This window comes from Echinops telfairi, unplaced genomic scaffold (assembly GCF_000313985.2).
Source record: "Echinops telfairi isolate 266 unplaced genomic scaffold, ASM31398v2 ScPeMD7_18;HRSCAF=68, whole genome shotgun sequence".
NCBI classification, from domain to species: domain Eukaryota; kingdom Metazoa; phylum Chordata; class Mammalia; order Afrosoricida; family Tenrecidae; genus Echinops; species Echinops telfairi.
This window is the reverse complement of record NW_022103915.1, coordinates 92,184,008-92,203,941: the sequence shown is the minus strand read 5'-3', so window position 1 is coordinate 92,203,941 and position 19,934 is coordinate 92,184,008.

The window sequence follows — 19,934 nt, the reverse complement described above, 5'->3', positions numbered from 1 at the left end:
TTGCATAGGCTGGTGTGCTTCTCCCATGTGAGCTTTGTTGCTTCTAAGCTTGATGGCCACTTGATTACGTTCAAGCCTTTAAGACCCCAGACACTATACTTTTTGATAGCCGGGCACCATCAGCTTTCTTCGCCACATTTGCTTGTGCACCCATTCTTCTTTCTACCCTTTCCTGCCTTATAAGCTTTATACCTGGGAAAATGCTGCTTTGTTGATAGTCTATGGGTGACCATTCTAAGGAATGCATGACTCTTCTTCACCTGAGGGAACTATCTATTTTTGGGCTAAAAGTTCAGCAACTGGGATGAGTTCCTTCAGTTCCAGGCAAAAGGATAGTTAAGGACTAAAGTCGTGCCATTGCCAACAGTCTCTACCACACCAGTAACTTGTCTGCATTTTTATTTTGTTTTGTTTTTAAGGAGTTTTGAGCTTTGGTCTACATTTTTCTCTCACTCTATACGTGACCTCCTAGTATGACCCCTTTCAGAGTGATCCACAGTGGTAGCTTTTCTGGTCTCAGGGACAGGGAGGCTAGGATTCACATAGTCTATTAGTCCTTTGGACGAAATAGCTTTGGTTTACTTCACTATTCTTTCTTCCTGATGGGGACAGTCTAATGGTTACATATATCTTAGATGTCATTCATCAGCTTTTAAGATCCCAGTTACTACTCACTGAGGTAGGATACAGAGCACTGTCTTTATGCCCTTGGCATCCCCCTGAGACTATGGTCCTGAACCCCTATACCCAGTCACTCATTCCTTCAAGGTTATAACTAAGATGTGTTCATATTAGTGCCCCTGTATTCGCCACGATATTCATAGATATTCCCACTGTCACTGAGTCTATTTCAATTCCTAGTGATCCTATAGAATAGAGCTTTTACTGAGTAGAGCAATGGAGAGAGTTGAACTGTTGACGTTCTGATTAGTAATGCAATTTGTAACTCACTATACCACCCAGCCTCCTTGTAGCATAGGTAAATAATATGTATAAATATTCTCTGTTAAACCTATATATATGAGTTAGTTAATTGTGCCAGCCTGGCCGATAATCACATGTGGTGCTGGTTGAAAGGCGGAGGGATAAATGGGTGGTGAAGCCTCGCCTTTCTAGTTCTCGGGTCTCTTGTTTTGTGATGGTTGCACCGGGTGCAGCTGCCTTAGCAGTTCCCTGCTTCAGCTTGCAAGATTGACTTCCTACAAGACATCCCCAAGGAGAAGCTACATGGATCTATCCCGATGCAGCCCTGGGTGCTGGAGCAGCCGTGTGGAGAACCCTGCCAGTGCTGAGATGCTTACACGTTCACTGACTCAGCTTTCCTCCTGCAGTCGGCATTATTGCCTCTGTTTTGTGAGGTGAAGGACTTTGTGGACTGGTGTTGGGTATGGGTTAATGTTGGACTTGTGGGCTTGGGCAGCATTGGGTTGGGATGTTTTCGTGATGCACATTTTCTTTACATAAAACTCTCTCTTATACATGAGTCGCTGTGGATTTGTTTCTCCAAAGTACCCAGACTAATACAATATATTTAAGGGTATACCCTCATTCACGTTCTCACCCTTGTTTAACTTGACTATCTATGTATTCAGTTGTAAATTATTATTCTTACTGTTATGATAAGATTATGTATGTATAATATTTACTCTTGATGACTCTGTGTGCTCCCATCAATATCTTCCTCTGCCTTCTTCATTTTGTGCTGACCTCTTCATTATTGCATATTTCCTGTCTCTTCACACAAATTAATGTGTCTACTCTGTAGTTTAACACTCATTACATATTGAACATTAAAGACCAATGACTAGAAAACATTGAGAACATCATACATGAAGGAAACAACAATAGCAACAACAACAATAACAAAAAACCAAATCACTGAAATTGAGTCAACGCTAACTCATAGCAACCCTATAAGACAAGGTGGAATGGCCCCTTTGAGTTTCCAAGACTATAATCATTTACAGAATGGAAAGCTCCATCCTTCTGCTGCCGAGCAGCTGCTAGCTTCAAACTGCTGACTTTGCAGATCAAAGCCCAACATATAACTACTATGCCACCAGGGTTCTGGGAAGAAATAACCCAGGTCATTAAAAAGATAAGAAAGAAAGTAAAGAGCAAAGTTGATGTCAAAAGAGACTCTACGACTCGTTCTTGAATGTAGAGTAACTTAAGGGAATGGAAGAGATGATGAAAGAAAAGACCGGAAGAGAAAATTTCAAAAGATAAGACTTCCTTAGACAATAATTAGATCTACTTGGAAACCTATTTGGAAAGGGCATAAACTTGTGGGTGCCCTGAAAAATGGCAGGAGATAACGCAGACTTGAAGTATAAAGTAAAATAAAGCATATAGACTGATTATGTTAAGCCATAAAAAATTGCCAATAGTTAACTACTTTTAACTGCTAACAAGGGTCCCAAAGACAATGCTCTATATCCTACTTTAGTGAGTAGTGAGTGAAGTCTTACAAGCTAATGAGAAGTTATCTAAGCTGCACCTATTGGTCTCTAGCTGAAGGAAAGAATAGTGAGAAGATCAAAGAGCATAGAAAACTTCTTGATCCATTAGTCCAATTAGCATCCTTTGATCCTTTGAACTAATGGATCACATAAATATCAGTTTCCATGGCACGGAGATCTGCAAAACTAGATGGTGCCCAGTCACAACTCTAAACTGCTCTGAATGGGATCACATTAGAAGGTCCAGGATAATGAGGGAGTAAATGGTGGAGTAAAATTTAAAATGAGAAATGAGACCAGACTTACTGGTCGGGTAGAGACGTTCAAGACTATGGTCTTCAGTTTTCCTTCAAGTCGCAAAAATGGGAGGGAAGGGAAAAAATGAGCTGATGCCAGGGGCTTAGGTGGAGAGCAAATGTTTTGAGAATGATGAGGGCAACGAATGTACAAATGTGCTTTACATAATTTATGTATGTTTGGATTGTTGTATGAGCTCCTAATAAAACAATTGCAAAAACAAAGTCTGCAAAATTAACTCACCCACAGAGGTCAATGATCAGCTTAATAATTCACAGTTCTTTAAGGGGAACAATGTTCCCCTTAATAGTAAGTACACCCTAATAGTAAGTACTCACTAATAATAGTAAGTACACCCATCTCAGAATAATCAAGCATTTCAGATTTTCTTAAAAGTCACCATTTACCCAAAGTCAAAGTTCAGAAGAATTGAAAAGAAGAAAGAACGGAAATAGAAAACAGGGAGGAAGTGAGATAAATGATGTTACATCGTGGGGATTGCATTCAATGACATGAAATAAAGCATGTGTGAATTACAGGATGGAAAACTGATCTGCTCTGTAAATTTTCGCTCATTTTATAATAAAAGTTTTTAACAATTTTAAAGATAACAAAGAAAATTAAAAAGGTAATTTCATATAGGTCAATGTAATAAGTTTTATAGTCTTTTTCAAAGAGCTGCTAATTGAGTGTGTGGAGGTATATGAAATCAGGAAAGCTATGCATGAAGACTGAGATAAGGCCTAAACTTTTAAAATATCCACGATGAAGAAAAGAGTTTTGATTCTGTCCACACGGTTTTTCCATGGCTAATTCGTCAAAAGTGAACAGCCTATTCTTTCTTGGTATTCTGGTCTTAATCCGGAAGCTCTGCTGAAACCTGTTCACTTGGGATGAATTACTGGCGTCTGAAATATGAATGGCATAGCTCCCACCATCACAGCAACACACAAGACATCATAGTACAACAGACAGACAAGTGGTGGACAAACAGTATCACAAACTGACAGACAAGGTGTTCATCCATGTCGTGCCCTCTTACCATGTCTAATCAATCTGTATGCTGAGCAAATCACCCAGGAAACGGGATTAGATTAGCGGTTTTCAGCCTGTGGGTCACAACCCCCTTGGGGGTCAAACAACCTTTTCACAGGAGTCACCCAATTCATAACAGTAGCAAAATTAAAGTTATAAAGTAGCAATGAAAATAGTTATATGGTTGGGGGAGGGGAGGTCACCACAACATGAGGACCTGTATTAAAGGGTTGCGGCATTAGGAAGGTTGAGAACCACTGGATTGGATGAAGAAAAATATAGCATCAGGATTGGAGAAAGGCTTTTCAACAATCTGCAATACGCAGATGGCCCAACCTCGCTTGCTGAATGCAAGGAGGACTTGAAGCACTTGCTGATGAAGAGCAAGGATTGCAGCCTTCGGTGTGGATTACAACTCAGTGTAAAGAAGACCAAAATCCTCTCAACTGGTCCAGTAGGTAACATCATGGTAAACGGAAAAACAAATTAATTTTCAAGGATTTCATCTTGCTTAGATCCACAATCAATGGGCATGGAAGCAGCTGTTAAGAGATCCAAGGATGGAGTGCATTGGGTAAATCTGCTGCACAAAACATCTTGAAAGTGTTGAAATACAAGGATGCTTCTTTTTTTTTTTTTGAAGGATGTTCCTTTAAGGACTGAAGTGCACTTCACCCAAGCCATGGTACACTCAATTGCCTTATATGCATGTGAAAGTTGGATATTAAATGAGGAAGAATAAAGAAAAATTGATGTATTTGAATTATGATGCTGGAGAAGAATATTAAGAGTAGCATAGACTACAAAACCACAAACAAATCTGTCTTGGAAGAAGTACAGTCAGAATGCTCCTTAAAGGCAAGGATGGCTAGACTTCTCATGTACTTCGGACATGTTGTCAGGAGGGACCAGTCCCTGGAGAAGGACATCATGCTTGGTAAAGTCGAAGGGCAGCAAAAACAAACAAACAGGAAGACCTTTGACAAGATGGACTGACATAGTGGCTGCATTGGTGGGTTCAAATATAAGCACAATTGTGAGAGTGGCACAGGACCAGGCAGTGTTACGTTCTGTTGTACACATGGCTGTTATAAATCAGAACCCACTCGATAGCACCTAACAACAGCAACCAGGAATGAATGGAGCAATGATTTTCAAAATGATAAGAACAATTAGTATTTCCCCTCAAAGACTTGAAGAAATAGACACTGCAGTGAAGCACAAAAACAAGAAGGATATTTGGAAATGATGGATGGATTTTAAGAAGAGGCCTTTGGCTGTAGGATAGGGAGTCTTTTAATAACCTTTGGAAAGGTAGTTTGAGTGATAAATCAGAACTGAGAGTCAATATAGGAAAGGGAAAAAGTGAATTGTAGCGCACATGCCACACAGGTTAGAGTAGCTCTTCAAAAAGCCAACCATCAAACTCAGAGTTATCAAGTCAATACAAAATCATCAAACTCTCATTCAAATCCAGTCATAGAGGCAATGCTTACTCATAGCAACTCTATTGGACAGAGTAGAACTGTGCCCTGTGGGTTTCCAAAACTGTAACACTTTATGGGTGTAGAAAGCCTCATATTTCCCTCACAAAGTGGAAGTTGATTTCAAACTGCTGGCCTTGCAGTTTGTAGCTTATTTCATAATACATTACACCACCATGATTCCTCATTCCAACTCACAGTGGCCTTATATAGAGTAGCTCTACTGGTAAGGTGACCCATCTTTTTCATCATTTGCTTTCTTCTTGTATGGAGTTCTTGATGTCATCCCATCATCTATCTTGTTCGGTCCTTAGGGCTCAAACCTAGGATTCTTGATATGGTCTCGAAATAGACTTAAGGTTATATTTTGGCACTAATGGGCTCCTTTTTTTACTTTTCTTCAGTTTCAACCTGAACTTGTATATGAGCAAGTCATGGTCTGTTCCACCGTCAGCCCCTGGTCTTGTTTCAGCAGTGATATTGAACTTTCCCATCATCTGTTCCTACAGGTGTAGTCGTTTGATCCTTGTATATTCCATCTAGTGAGGACCACATGTATAGTCACGGTTTATGTTGGTGAAATATGGTATTTGCCATGAAAAAGTCATTGGTCTTGAAAATGTTTGTAGTGCAAGCTCTAGCTTTGTTTCTATCACCAAAGCCACATTTTCCCAATTCTGGTGCTTCCACTTCGTTTCCATCTTTTCCATTCCAATCACAAATAATGATCAATGCACTTTGGTTACATGTTTGAGCAATTGCAGACTGGGAAAGTTGGTAAAATTATTTGATGTCTTCACCACTGGCTTTAGTGGCTGGTGGGTAAATTTGAATAATATCAGTTTTAAATGGTCTTTATAGGCATATGGAAATCATTCTATCATAAACAGCATTGTCCTTCAACATAGATCTTTTAATTTTTTATGATGAATATAATGCCATTTGTCTTAACTTTCTATTACCATTATAATAAACCATAATTGTACAATTGAAAATGACCAATTCCAGTCCATTTCCATGCATTAATACCTAGAATATCAATCTGTATGCAGTTCACTTCCATTTTTTATAACTTCTCATTTTCTTAGATTCATACTTTGCAAATTCCATGTTTACATTATTAATGGATGTTTTCATCTGGCTCTCCTCATTTTGAGTGTTACACCAATTCAGTAGACGAATTTCCTCAAAGCTTTGTTCTCTCCACATCATTAAAGCTGATTCTGCTTTGAAGAGGCACCCCTCCCCCCTGGTTGTTGATTACCTTCCAACGTGAGAAGCTCACCTTCCAGCACTGTATCCAATGATGCTCGGTTGCTAGGTGCAATGTTTCAGTGGTATCAGTCCCTCAGAAGTGGATCACATATTCCTTCTTCCTAATCTGTTCTTCAGTTGGAAGCTCTCCTAAAATCTGTTCCCCTTGAGTGACTGAGATGTAGTCAAGTGCTTAATATGGTCCTTCTAGCCATAATCCCTCTGAGGGACATACCGTAAGGTCTAGCCTCTATCCCTGTGGTCTGAATCTCATTTTGAAGAGAGGTCTCGGTTACAGGATTATGATGGGATGGATCCTTATGCTCCGCCTTACTAGCTGGTGTGACTTAAGTTAGCACTCTTTATTTTCTTTGGAGATAGGGTCTACTGAAGGACAGAAACGACACCTCCACATCTCATTCTGAGAATGAGTTATCTCAGAAACAGGAGCACACAGATATCCCAAGATCATTGGAAGAGGAGCTGCTAGTGGAGCACTCCCGGAATCTCTGTGAAGTGGCAGACGCAGAGATCCGAGGCTCCAGAGATTGTAGCAACGAGAGCATGGGGCAGAGTAGGTAGGGGAGCCTGGTTGAGACCAGCTTTATAACAGCCAAAGCTACCACAGTAAGACCAATGGAAACTTGATGGGTACTCCTCATGTACTGTCACTGAGTCAATTCTGACTAATAGCGGTCCTATAGCACAGGGTGGAACTGCCCCCTGTGGGTTTCTGAGATTATAACGCCTGACAGGAGCAGAAAACCTCCTCTTTCTCCTGAGGAGCCCCTGCTGGTTTCAAACTACTGACTTCATGGTTTGCAGCCCAATGGGTAACCCACTACACCACCAGGGCTTCTCTGTGTGCTTTAAAACACAAAACAAGGGAGGAGAAGGGAGGGAGAGGGAAAATGAGGAGCTGATACGAAGGGCTCAAGTGGAAAGAAAATGTTTTGAAAATGATGATGGCAACATATGTACATATGTGCTTGACACAATGTGTGTAGGTATGTGTTGTGATAAGAGCTGTATGAGCCCCCAATAAAATGATTTATTAATAAAAAATTAATACAAAAGAAAACCTCACTGCCATCCTGTCAATGCTGACTCAGAGCAACCCCCTGGGGGTTTCCAAGACTGAAACTGTTTACAGGAGTAGAAAGTCCAATCTTTCTCCTGTGGAGCTGCTGGTGGTTTCAAACTGCCGACCATTTAGATCACAGCCCAATGCATAAGCACTACACCACCAGGGCTCACCTGTGCATACTACTGATGAAATGAAGACTTAGATTTTAACCATTTAAGGTGTTGTGAAGTATAGGAGACAATACTCCAGCATTCTGATTTAATTTAGTACTAGACGTTTGCTTCCATTTTGAGCAGGGCCACTTCCATCTTGTTCAAATTTCTGAAAAGAATTAAATTTCAAGAACTTTTTTTTTTTTTTTGGCTAATCAGTTTTTAAGGTTGGCATTATAAAATTCTTCACTCTGAATTTTTAAAGCAATGGAAGGCCTCTCCACTGGAAAACAAGATCTTAGAGCATATCCCAGGTGACTATGCACCAAACGCCTTCATTATAATGGTTAGCTTGCTTGGCAGATAATCTAAATGATGGCATTTTTGAGGCACCTCAGAAAAAAGGTCTGGAGATCTCTTTGGAAAAATCAGCCATTGAAAACCCTACAGAGCACAGTTCTTCCCGCTCAACAGCACCTGGTGGTAGAGGCGGGTAAAGGCGATAATTGAAGGAGATCTCGCACACATCAGTCTTTCCTTTTTCTCTACACATGTGTCCTCTTCATGATCCGATGAAATGAGAATAAAATAGCCTCAAATTGAGCACAAAGAGAGTCAATGAACTTTTTTATTTGAACCATTTTTTTATAAAGGTACGTGCCTATGAACGGGACCTCTAACCCCCCTGTTTTTCTGATCTGAATAATTAAAATTGCTTTAGCATTCCTTCACATATTATTCGCTAGCCAGTTTGGAACAGCATTTTTTTTTTTTGCATTTTAAACCACAGTGATGCTCCTTTTAAGAGAGGATGTTGGCCAGAATTGCTGACACCAGGATAGTTTAATTAGTTACGCATTTGCCTCCTATCCAGGTCCAATAAATATGCATTCATCGGCACAGCTGCATCTCAGCATGCACATTTAAATTAAAGAGGCTTCCTCAGAGGCTGGGGCAATCCTGGCATCTCTTCACTTTGCCAGGAGCCACATCAAATCCTGAATCACTTGTCTCCTTAGAATTTCTTCATAGGTGTCTGCTTCTGACAATCGCGAGGATGTGCCAAATGGGGCTTCCCGCCGTTGCCTACTAAGCTAGTTATGTGAAAGGTGCAGTGGCCGTGCTTCGTTCTTGAATGAAGTTGAACCGTGTGGGTATTTCCTCCCTGGTTACGTAACTGTAGACCAATGTCTCTTGGTCTAAACGATTCAAGAAACTGAGTCCCGATGCCTTTTCTTTTGTAGTCACTGCTGCTTTTTCGGAATAAGGCATCCTTAATTAAAAATAAAATCTGATTGCTTTTTGTACATCTGTCCTGGAGAGCCAGAATTCGATCTGATAGCAGGGAGTTACATGAAGATCCAAATAGAAGTTATGTCAGCAAATAGGCACTAGAATAACATATTCCAAATGAGAAGCTAGCTCTTGAATATTAACAGTTTTGAATGATGTGAGTATTGTTTTCTCCCCAGTCACAAACCCCTGGCTAATGCAGAAAAGGGGCATCATGGTGGAAGTGCAGACCTGTGCTGGGTCAGTCTCTGAACATTCATCCACAGCTTGCGACTGCTCTAAGCCGTGATGGATGAGCTGACTTGCTGTTTGCGCTCCCCCACAGAGAGGGCGGACTTCCTTCTTTTCTAGAAAGCCACAGGGAGAGAAGGGCAGGAAGGAGACGGATGGGCAACCAAGAAGCACCTGCAGGGGCACTGTATGTGTGACAATGGCACCTGTCACCACGTGGAACCTGGCCAGGAGTTTTCAAGAGCAGCACTGTGTCCTCCCAGAATGGGCTCTGCACCGAGAGCAGAAAGGACTTCAATTAACCACCTGTGCGTGGCCTCCTGTGGCTGCCTGCATTGATGCTTTCTCTACAGGCTAGCACCGGGTTACCACTGTCACCAATCCCCATATGATGTTTATGGCATGATCAGGGGACGCCAGACGCCTCATGCACAGCCTTGGGGTAAATGAGACAGAGGGGACTGGAAGGAGGGAGATGGGGTGTGTGGAAAAAGAGAAGTGAAGAAGGAGATGGGAAAGAGCTCTCGGTTTTTCTACACACTGTGTGATCCTTTAAATAACAAGAAGGTTAATGGTTTCTGCGGTCCTAAAATTTACCTGTGCCTGCCAGGTTCCTGAAGGTTAATTGCGGCTGCTGGGGGAGCTGCCCTAATTTGTACTGCCTTTTAATGACCTTCCTGTAGGCAAATGCCAGGAGAGGGCTGCCTACAGGTGTGCTGCACAGTTTTCAAGAAAGATGGAGCCTCCCAGGGAAAGGTTGAAGACTAGGCAGGACTGTTGGAAAGGCTCATTAGTGATTGACAGTGATTGATACCCAAGGCCAAGTGGTGTTGGACGATTTCATATTTTCATCTGTCTTATTAGGCTTTTTTTCTGGTCAAGTTTTCAATTATACTTCAGGTGTTCTTTTCCTATCACCTTGAAGTTTCTATACTACCCACACTGTGCTTCTGTGATATAATTTGTGGCTTTGAGAGGATGACACAAGAGGAGGGAATGGCAAAAGGGCAACTAAATCTTGGCTCACCGCCATGGTGTTGCCTTCGCCCCTGGTGACAATGACTGTATTTCCCATGCCCCCACATGGAGATGTCCCCACACCTGTCTGGAAGAGGAAATTCCAGGACATAGAATTACTGTAACGATTGCAACAAATTACTTCCCAATGACTCCAAGATTCAACTGAGCCATCATCAGGCCCATTTCCTAAGCCAAAAGGGGGGGTTGTTTAAAAATGTATACATTGCTATTCTTTTGATATAAAGCGAGGAACTGCCACCAAGTGTCTAGGTTAGTCCGCCATTCATTTCTCTAGCAACAGCCGCAGGATTCTTGGCCTTTCCTTTACAGCAGGCCTCATGTTTGTGGCCCTCTGTCATCATTTGAATCAGCTGACAGTGAGACACACTCTGATATACCCCTCATCCCTTAACTGAAGCCGTTCATAGCATAAAAAAGAGAAATGTCCCGCAGCTCTGGGCAATAGGACAGGAGGCAACGGCCCTTGCTACCTGTCATCATATCGTAGAGGGGCTGTCCTTTATTCTAGCGTTACTGATTTGGTTCTCTAAGGGGTTCTACCCTCTTAAAGCCATCTTTGATGATGGAGTAGGTGACCCATGCCTTATAGGCTAAGTGGGAGTGGGATGAGGCAGCAGAAAGCCAAACAGCTCAGTGATAGGTGTGCAATGAAGGAGCGTGAGTCCCAGCTTTGTCACTAGGAATCGAGTCAGGCACTTTGCATCCTGTCTACATTTTAATCCTTGAGGCAGTGGGATTAACGCTATCTGCCCTACCCATCTCCCTGGGCAATAGATAACTTATAAATATTTAAATTATAAATGCTCTATCCATTCAGATTGGTACCATTACCCAAGTATTATTCTGAAAAGGAACAAGAAATAGGTATCATACTTTTATTTCCTTACCCCTGTTTAAAGCCAGGCATGTCCATATTGGTGCTATGAGTTAGGCATTAGGCAGCTAACCAGAAGGTCACTGGTTCAATCCTACCAGGGAGAAAAATGAGGTTTGCTGTTTACATAAAGCCTTATCATCTCAGAAACTTTATATAGGCTCAGGATAAGTCAGAATCAACATGATAGCAGTGGGTTTAGTTTATACTGTGAGCATACTATTTGTGTTTCCATGAATAATTAATATTATTCATCAACAAAGTGCTGCCACCAATTTTGTCCCTGAGAGGCTATGATATATAAAAGCCCACCAACTGACAATGAAAATGTGAAATAAGGAATAGGTTATGCTCTGTTAAGCCACTAATGCCAGGATGGCACTGTGGGTTAGGCACTTGGCTGCTAACCACAAGACCATTGGTTCAAATCCACCACCACCAACTAAGTAGGAGCAAGATACGGCTGTCTGCTCCCATCCATATTTACAGTCTAGGAGAGCATATTTAGGGTCTCTGTGAGTCAGGATCAACTGGCCCTGGCCCTTGTCATGCTTTATCTCCCCTGCTTTGGCGAAAGAGGGAATTCTTGTAATGATTTTCCTGTGGATGGTTTACCTATGCTAGCAGTGATTCAGCATTGCACCAAGTGGTCTCTGCTGCTTTGCTTCATTAAAAGTTCCCGAGTTCATGCATTGTGCCTCAACTTTTTCTCTGCTCCCACCCCCACCTCCCACCATCTAACAACTCATCTCAATAGAACTGCTGAGAGAATGTCTCTGTACAGAGTGAGTCGGCTTTGGGATCTAGCACACAGCGAATGAATCTGACTAAGTTTGGTGGGGTTAGAGGATTGGAGGGGCATGTAGTCTATTTATTTAAGTATACATACTTAAAGATATGTAGTATATCAAACGTTGGGCTCATTGATTTTCATGACAAAGCTAAATTTGAAGAAGTGTTAGAGAGGATGAAAGGGGTAACGTTTTGTATCAAGAAGGTAGACATGCTATCAGCAGCAGAGAATAAATTCCTGTCCCCAAGAGAACTTCCCTTGTCCCTCGCTAGCAATGAGAAGCCAATTGTACTGTGGATTGTTGAGACCAATCCAGTATGTCTCCATCAGGAATCTGGTGGTTATGAACAAAACGGATTCTACTTTAAAGAGAAAACAAATTTATTAACACAATTTTGTGTAGCTCATAATGTTTCAAAGAAGGTTTAACAACAACTCAGCAAGAAAAAGAGACAAGGCAACGTAGATGTCCAGGCAGCAAGGACACATAGACGGAGTTCTCAGTGATTTTTTTTGCCACTCTGCTCATGTCAAAATCCAGGGGTAATTTGGGGGACACAGGTGGAAGCCATGACCAGAGGTGCCAAGAGACCTTGACTGGCAGTCACAGTTCCTCTAAGTAACTTGAGATGGAATTAGTAGAAAAATGGAATCGAATGGAAAAATCAAAAATACCAGTAACAGAAATACAACCCTGGAGATGTAAGATTTTCTTGCTCCTTAGCCTAAAAAAATACAAGAAACTCATCAGTAGATCATACACTTAAACAGCATTCATGAATGACACTTAAAGAATATGATCCTTCATTTTCAATGTACTACACAACAGCAACCACAAAAATAAGGAGACACCACCCAAGCATTACGTATCCCGATGAATTAGCCACGGCCGAGGAGGTACTGACTTTCCAAAGGAAGAGGATCTGAACCTTCTCAGGAATTGTCAGTGAGTGTCTATGAACTCGCTCTGGGGTTGAAAGGTGGAGATTTCAGATGAATCCCGTCACAGCAAGAAAATCAAATTGTGTAGGAAAGTTTCTTATACAGCAGATCATCCTGATTTTTTCCCTTTTAACGACTCTGCAAGCAGCCCACTGATTTCAAGATTTCTGCAAGTGATTAATCTTTTGTCTGCATGATAAATTGAATTGAATTTCTATGTTTGGACTCAGTGAATGCTGCTGGGTCCAAAATATCTTTTGCAATCCTTTATTATTTTTTTCCCATTTAATTCTTTGCTTCTCTTCCTTTTATTCCTCCCCAGAAGAGGTGTTCCTCACATTGTGCTGCGTTCTAAATGGATTTATTGCTTGTTTTAAATAGCTCTCTCATTTCCTTTGGGGAAGGACTTGTACTGGTAAGAAAGTCTGCTCGGAGGCACAATGTGCAATCATGAGGCAGGCCTCCCCTTCTATTTGCAAGCAGGAATATGAAAAGAGACTCCTACAGTACCTGAGGAGAGGGAGAATTTTTCGCAGAAGACAGATCTTGTTCTTTTATCTACCTTGTGTGTGTGAATGTGAGCATGTGTGTGCATGCTCTGAGTCTTTTAAAAAAAGGCATAGAAAAGGCAATAATTTTAAGAAGTCTGAGAAAAGTCGCACTAGAGAACTAAAATATATCCTTATCAGGAGAGAACCGGTGACAAGGGGGATGGGAGACCTGAAGTTGATAGACAGTGAGGTGGGAGGGTGCAAGTTTCCCAAGGTTAAGAACTTAATGAATTTTAAATTTCTAAAAATAGAAAGAAGGAAAAAAGATAGCATCGGTTCATATTTAAGAATCCTATATTCAGAGTTAAGAATGTTTTTTTTTACTTAAGTGATTCAGCGCCTACAGAGAGAAGTTTGGAATGTAACTAACTGGTTGGAAATATCCCTTCTCCCCCCAAAAATGAGTTCAAGTCCAGCTGACTTTGAATTACATTGGTCCTCCTAGCCCTATAGAGGGGCTATTGAAAAATGAACTGCGGGGCGAAATCTTTATTGGGTCTTTCAGAAGAAGGTCTTTAGAATCAAAGTATTTTGTGGTTTGAACGGACTAAAATGAGTCCCTAAAGCTTAAAACTCTCAAAGAAATCCTAGCTCTTAAGGCAGCTTTGGAAGGCTTTTTATTTATCATGTTCACGTGAAAAATAGTTACCAGCTGCTCTCTTGGTTCCCTCCTTGCCAGGACCAGAACAAGGAGAAAGCATCTAAGTCATACAGGAGGGCTGTGTTTTAAACATAAGGAAAGACTTCCTGCTTTGGTTCAGTGGAAAAAAACATTATACAATGGTCCAAACCACACAGATTCTTTGAGATGGAAGTGAACATCTGTCTGCGCTCCAGTTTCCTCATCTCTGTAAAAAACGGCATTGGACTCGATCTTCATTCATCACAGACACTCTTAGGAACAAAGTGCTATCTAGAATCCATCCAGTCTCTGGATGCTGTCCACCTCTCCAAGCTAACCTGTGCTCTGACAGACTCCAGAGAGTCTGAGAGAAAAGTGAGGGTCTGTTTGGGAAGCATGGAGTGCTTCCTAACTACTCAAGGCAGTTGGAGAAAGGGTTCGTGAAAACCTTGCTGGTTCTCACACTGGTACCTGACTTTCACTGTCAAGGTTAGTGGTCTGTGGCTAGCTTGAACTGCCTCTGTGAGCAGAGGAAGGATGGGCTCCAGAATGGAGGCAGGCTGCGTTTTCATCCACAGCAGAGCAGCGTGTCTGTTTCTCAAAGGCAACATACAGAATCGGGCCTTGAGCCCTTGAAAGCAGCTCCCCAATAGTACTGGCTGACTGAAAACCTCTGTAAGAGGTGAAGGACCAAAGTAGGAGTTAAGGGAAATCATTCCAAAGCTAGAGCAACTCTATTAAGAAATGTCCAGTGGGCAGTCCCTACCAGGAATGTCTAAAGAACCCAAAAGGTTTTTCATGAAATAAGAGATCGATAACTGAGCATGAACTATGCATAAAATAAACCCAAACCCATTGCTGTGAACTCAATTCTGACGCATAGTGACCCTGCAGGACAGGCGTATCTTTCCCCCACAGGGAGGGAGGCTGGTGGGTTAGCAGTTGAGGGGTTTCACCTCTGTGTCCTCAGGGCTCATTTGCCCTGCTGTGTGTTCTGAGAGGACCTGCCACATTCAAACTTGTTCTTTCCTCCTAATCATCTTGATTCTTTGCACCGAGCTCGGGGGGTGGACAAAAACAGCATCTCCACGCTAGAAAGTGGGACCATGAAGAGAATGGGAAAGAGGAGGGGAAGGAAGATTGGAGGAGGAATGAGAAAGGGAAGAAGCAGGGAGATCAGAAGCAGGGAGGAGAAAGCAAACCCAACTGGCCGTGAACTTTCCCCTCTAAGATGTCCATACTTGTGTCGAGCCAAGTTGCCATGGAGTTTTAGAACTGGAGGAGAGATTGGGATGTTAGGCTCCATGAAACCTAATTTTTTAAACTAGTGTGGTACGTGACTGGTTGATCAGGATTCACACCCTCCACTTCCATGCAGAATTACGCTTCCTATTCTGTTCAGTGTGGGGGGGTGGAAGTGATGATATGAACATGCTGAGCGTGGGCCTTTATTTATCAAGTGAATGTCTTCTGTCACCTGGGGGGAGCTCCTGACTTCACCATGAGACAAACACTCCCCAGAAAGTGTATGGCCCGCCAGGCCGGGCCCCATATAAGACAAACGAAGTGGAGTTACCATAAGCACTTTGTAAAGCTTTGGTATGAAACAGAGCCATTCAGCCAACCTGCTTTTCTCTGAGCAGAAGAATCAACGCTCATGGCACTGAGTTTGGGGATGACTGTTACGCAGCTTTATTGTGGCAACAGCTGACTAAGATCCATAGATGATTCCATCACACAGATGAAAAATCAAAGAGGACAAAATAATATTTAGTACAAAGTTTCCTCCATTACCATGTCCCCAGTCAATAATTCTCCCATACATTGGAAGTGATATTCCGTGGCATGTTCTAAATGAGATTTAATGTATACATAATTAAATATGAATACATATGTGTTCCATTTGTTACATATTGGTAGCCCAGTCACTTTCTTGATTTTTATCCACTTGGAGTTTTATATCAGTACATAAGGAACATCTTCTTTCTTATTACCAGCACATCTAATCCATTGTCCATGGGTGACGCAAGGCTTAAGCACTTGTTTTCTAGCTGAAAAAAGTGATGGATTGAATTCACCCAGAGGCATCTTACAATACAATCTCCTTCCCAGAGGTCATGGCCTTAGAACCCCTATGGAGCAATTCTACTCTGCACACCTGGGGTCATCATCAGTCATAACTGACTTGACGGAAACTAACAAACATAGTAATTTCCAATTCAGTGCCTGAAGAGTAATCAAGGAAACTCTACCCGAGATATTACCTAGAAGGAGTCAAGGACAACAGAGAAAAATGGGATTGAAAGACTATTAGGAGAGAGTTAAGCTATTTCCTTCCTTGAACCCTCTGTGCCCAAATCATCCAATGAGCCAGATAGCATTAGAATCAAAAGAGGTCATACTTACAAATCACTTAGAAAAGTGTCTGGTATGGTGGCCAGTATGTATTTATTACTATTATTATCATACCTATAATTTATGCCTTCCAAGCTAAGGTCCACTTCAATCAATACATTAAAAAACTCTGAGATGAGGCACTGAGGTAGCTAGTTTATTGTGCCAACCTGGCCAATAAACAAACATGGGGTTAATTGAAGCGCAGAGGGATAAGTGGCTAGGTGAGCCTCACCTTTCTAGTTCTCGGGTCTCTTGCTTTCTGATGGTCACACCAGGGTGCAGCTGCTTTAGCTGGTTCCCTGCTTCAGCTGGCAAGGCTCACTTCCTGCAAGATATCTCTGAGGAGAAGCCACATGGACCTACCCCGATACATCCCTGGGTGCTGGAGCAGACCTGTGGAGACCCCTGCCAGCGCTGAGATGCTTACACATTCACTGACTCAGCTTACCTCCTGTAGTCAGCATCATTGCGTCTGTTTTGTGAGATGGAGGAGGACTTTGTGGATTGGTGTCCGACATATGGGTTAATGTTGGACTTGTGGGCTTGGGCAGCACTGGGTTGGGATGTTTTCTTGATGCGCACTTAACCTTTATATAAAACTCTCTCTTATACATGCGTTTCTGTGAATTTGTTTCTCTAAAGTACCCACACTAACACAGGCGCCTTCGACCTCATTGTCACCAACTGAAAAGCTTTTGGTAGCTCATATCCCCCTTCACCTCTCTATAACAGTTAATGTGATTTACCCCTTCCTTTCCTTCTCCCAGGCCTTGGCTTCTCTGACTCCATGCTACTTTTGTGTGGGCTTTCCTTCCACTGCTCTGAAGACTCCGTGTAAACCTTGTTGCCTGATTCACATATCTCTGTGTGACTCATGAGACTGGCATCGTATAGAGTTGAGAGCCAGACAGACTTGTGTTCAAATCCCAGCTATGTGTTAACCTGTAAAATGAGGAGAATGAGAGATATCCCACAGGAAGTTTTCGAGTTTAAAGGAGATCATGGAAATGACATACCATGTCCATGATAGGCCCTCAATAGCTTTTGACTCCTTTCTTCCTCAATTTCCTCTTCCCTTTCTCTTTGATCTGCCTTTGCTCCTTTCGGACTTCTAGAAACAATCTCTCTGTGCAAGTGACCAGTGAATATATTATAGGGAAAGGCTTCGAAATGATCAGGAAAAGGGGGAATTAGAAGAAAATGCCATTTTTCCTTGAGCTTTTGGAAGTGCCCTCACATTTATAAACTTGGTCTAATTTTACACAGAAGAAAATTCCTTCTTACGTTTCCAGGACCTGTCAGTCCTGGCCACCCGGGGAAATCTTAGATTTGTCCATTGCAAACAATCCAAATCCATCATTGCTTGTCCATGGATTCCAAATCATCTTTTCCTTAGATTTTCTTATTATAAACCCCACTGGTGTCTGTGATTCTTTCTTTTCTCATTATATATATATACACACACACACATATATATACACATATATATACACACATATATACACACACATATATATATATACATATATATCTTTTTTTACTTCTTCCAAACCCTAACTTTAACAACCATTCTTAAAAATTCAAGGGGCTTTAAAGTTGGAGGAATGTTTGTGATAACAGAGGGCAGCAATTCCTTTCACAGGTGAGGAGGCCAGAGAAGTAAAGGAGGTCTGATTGGAGAAGAAGTAGGATTAAGATATGAGTCCAATGAACTCAGAAAAGTGGGGGAGAGAGACATCAGTCGGTGTAAAATGTGAAAAAAATTATAATTTATAAATTATCAAGGGTTCACGAAGGAGGGAGGGTTGGGGAGGGAGGGGAAAAATGAGGGCTGATACCAAGGGCTCAAGAAGAAAGCAAATATTTTGAAAATGATGATGGCAACAAATGTACAAATGTGCTTGACACAATGAAGATATGTATGGATTGTGATAAGAGATGTAAGAGCTCCCAATAAAATGATTTCAAAAAAGAAAATGGAAAACTATATTAGTGAGAAAATGACCAGGAAACTTTGCCAAGGAATGAGCTTCCTAATTCTTTGAAGAGGGCGAGGACTGAACTGTGAGGATTTTGTCAGGAAGACTTATCCCTTCTCTTCTATAGCCCTGGTCTTGCCCCCTCAGACTTCTTTCCTGTTTCCAAAGTCAAAGAACACTTCCAAAAAACATGATTTTAGTTCAATGAAGATACCAAAATTACACTTTTACGTGGTGTAAATTAAAGAGGGAGAAATTCCTTGAGGATGGAAAAGAGATATGGAAACCCCACCATCAGAAGTGTCATGATCTTAGATGGACAGTACATGGAGAAACAATACATTCACATTTATATAATTTTTTTAGTAAATGTTTCTATGATTTTATAGTTTAAAAAAAAGATGAGTCCACTAAGACCCAAGACCATGTTCTTTCTATAATATCCCACAAATTGACACACCATTTTGCTTCGTGCACCCTATTTCTGGTCATCACCGTGGTTCCCGCCTTATTAGACAGTCTTCTAGCACTTCTCCCTGCCCCCAGTCATCTGCATACCCCTTCTTAACTAATCTTATGAAGTACAGTTCGGCCATGTTACAGGAACATGAGATCTGTTCTGGTGCCCGCAGTGTAGATGTCAGCCCACAGTGTAGACATAAACCTGCAGTGTAGACATAAGCTACTGTCTTGCACATTTCTCCTTCTCGGCAATAGCCTTCAGAATGGTGGTCATATCCATTTTTCAGTGTTTCCGCACTTACTTGTTTTCTCACTCCCTCAATTTCCCTCTCTTTCCTTTAACTTCACCCAAAATAATAACAATTTATGAAACCAAAATTCTGGCACACTAGGATATTTATTGGATGAATGTAAAAGTGTATATTGCTATTAAAATTAAACAACCTGCCTATCACCCCAATACACACTAGTTACCACATTTTGGAGACGCTAAAACATTACATGGTTTAGAAGACTGAGTTTGGCTTAAAGAATAATTTTCAAACGATTTATAATATTCTAAAAATTGAGTAGTAAGGTTCCTGTCTTTAGAGCTATACAAGTCAACACTGGTCAATCACTTTTAAGGGATTGACATAGTTGTTATTCAAGGTTGAGAATATATGGTCTAAAGGTCTTGTTCAATCCTGAGATTTGATTATTTTAGTGTCTGCCTAATGCTTTTCAACTAGTTAGTATCCAATTAATGTTTTATGGAATGAATTTCAAGACAGCCAACACCCTTATCTCTGGCCATGAAAAACGTATAGCTATTCTCTATTGACCTCTAAATGAAGCACTTTGAGAAATCAGTGAATAAATCCCTCATTTTGACATAGTAAAGTTCCTAAGGACCAAAACCTACTTTTTATTTAATCAAATGGTTGCCATTAACTTTCATTCCTTGTTCCACTTTCAATTTATCTCCCGTACAATGAG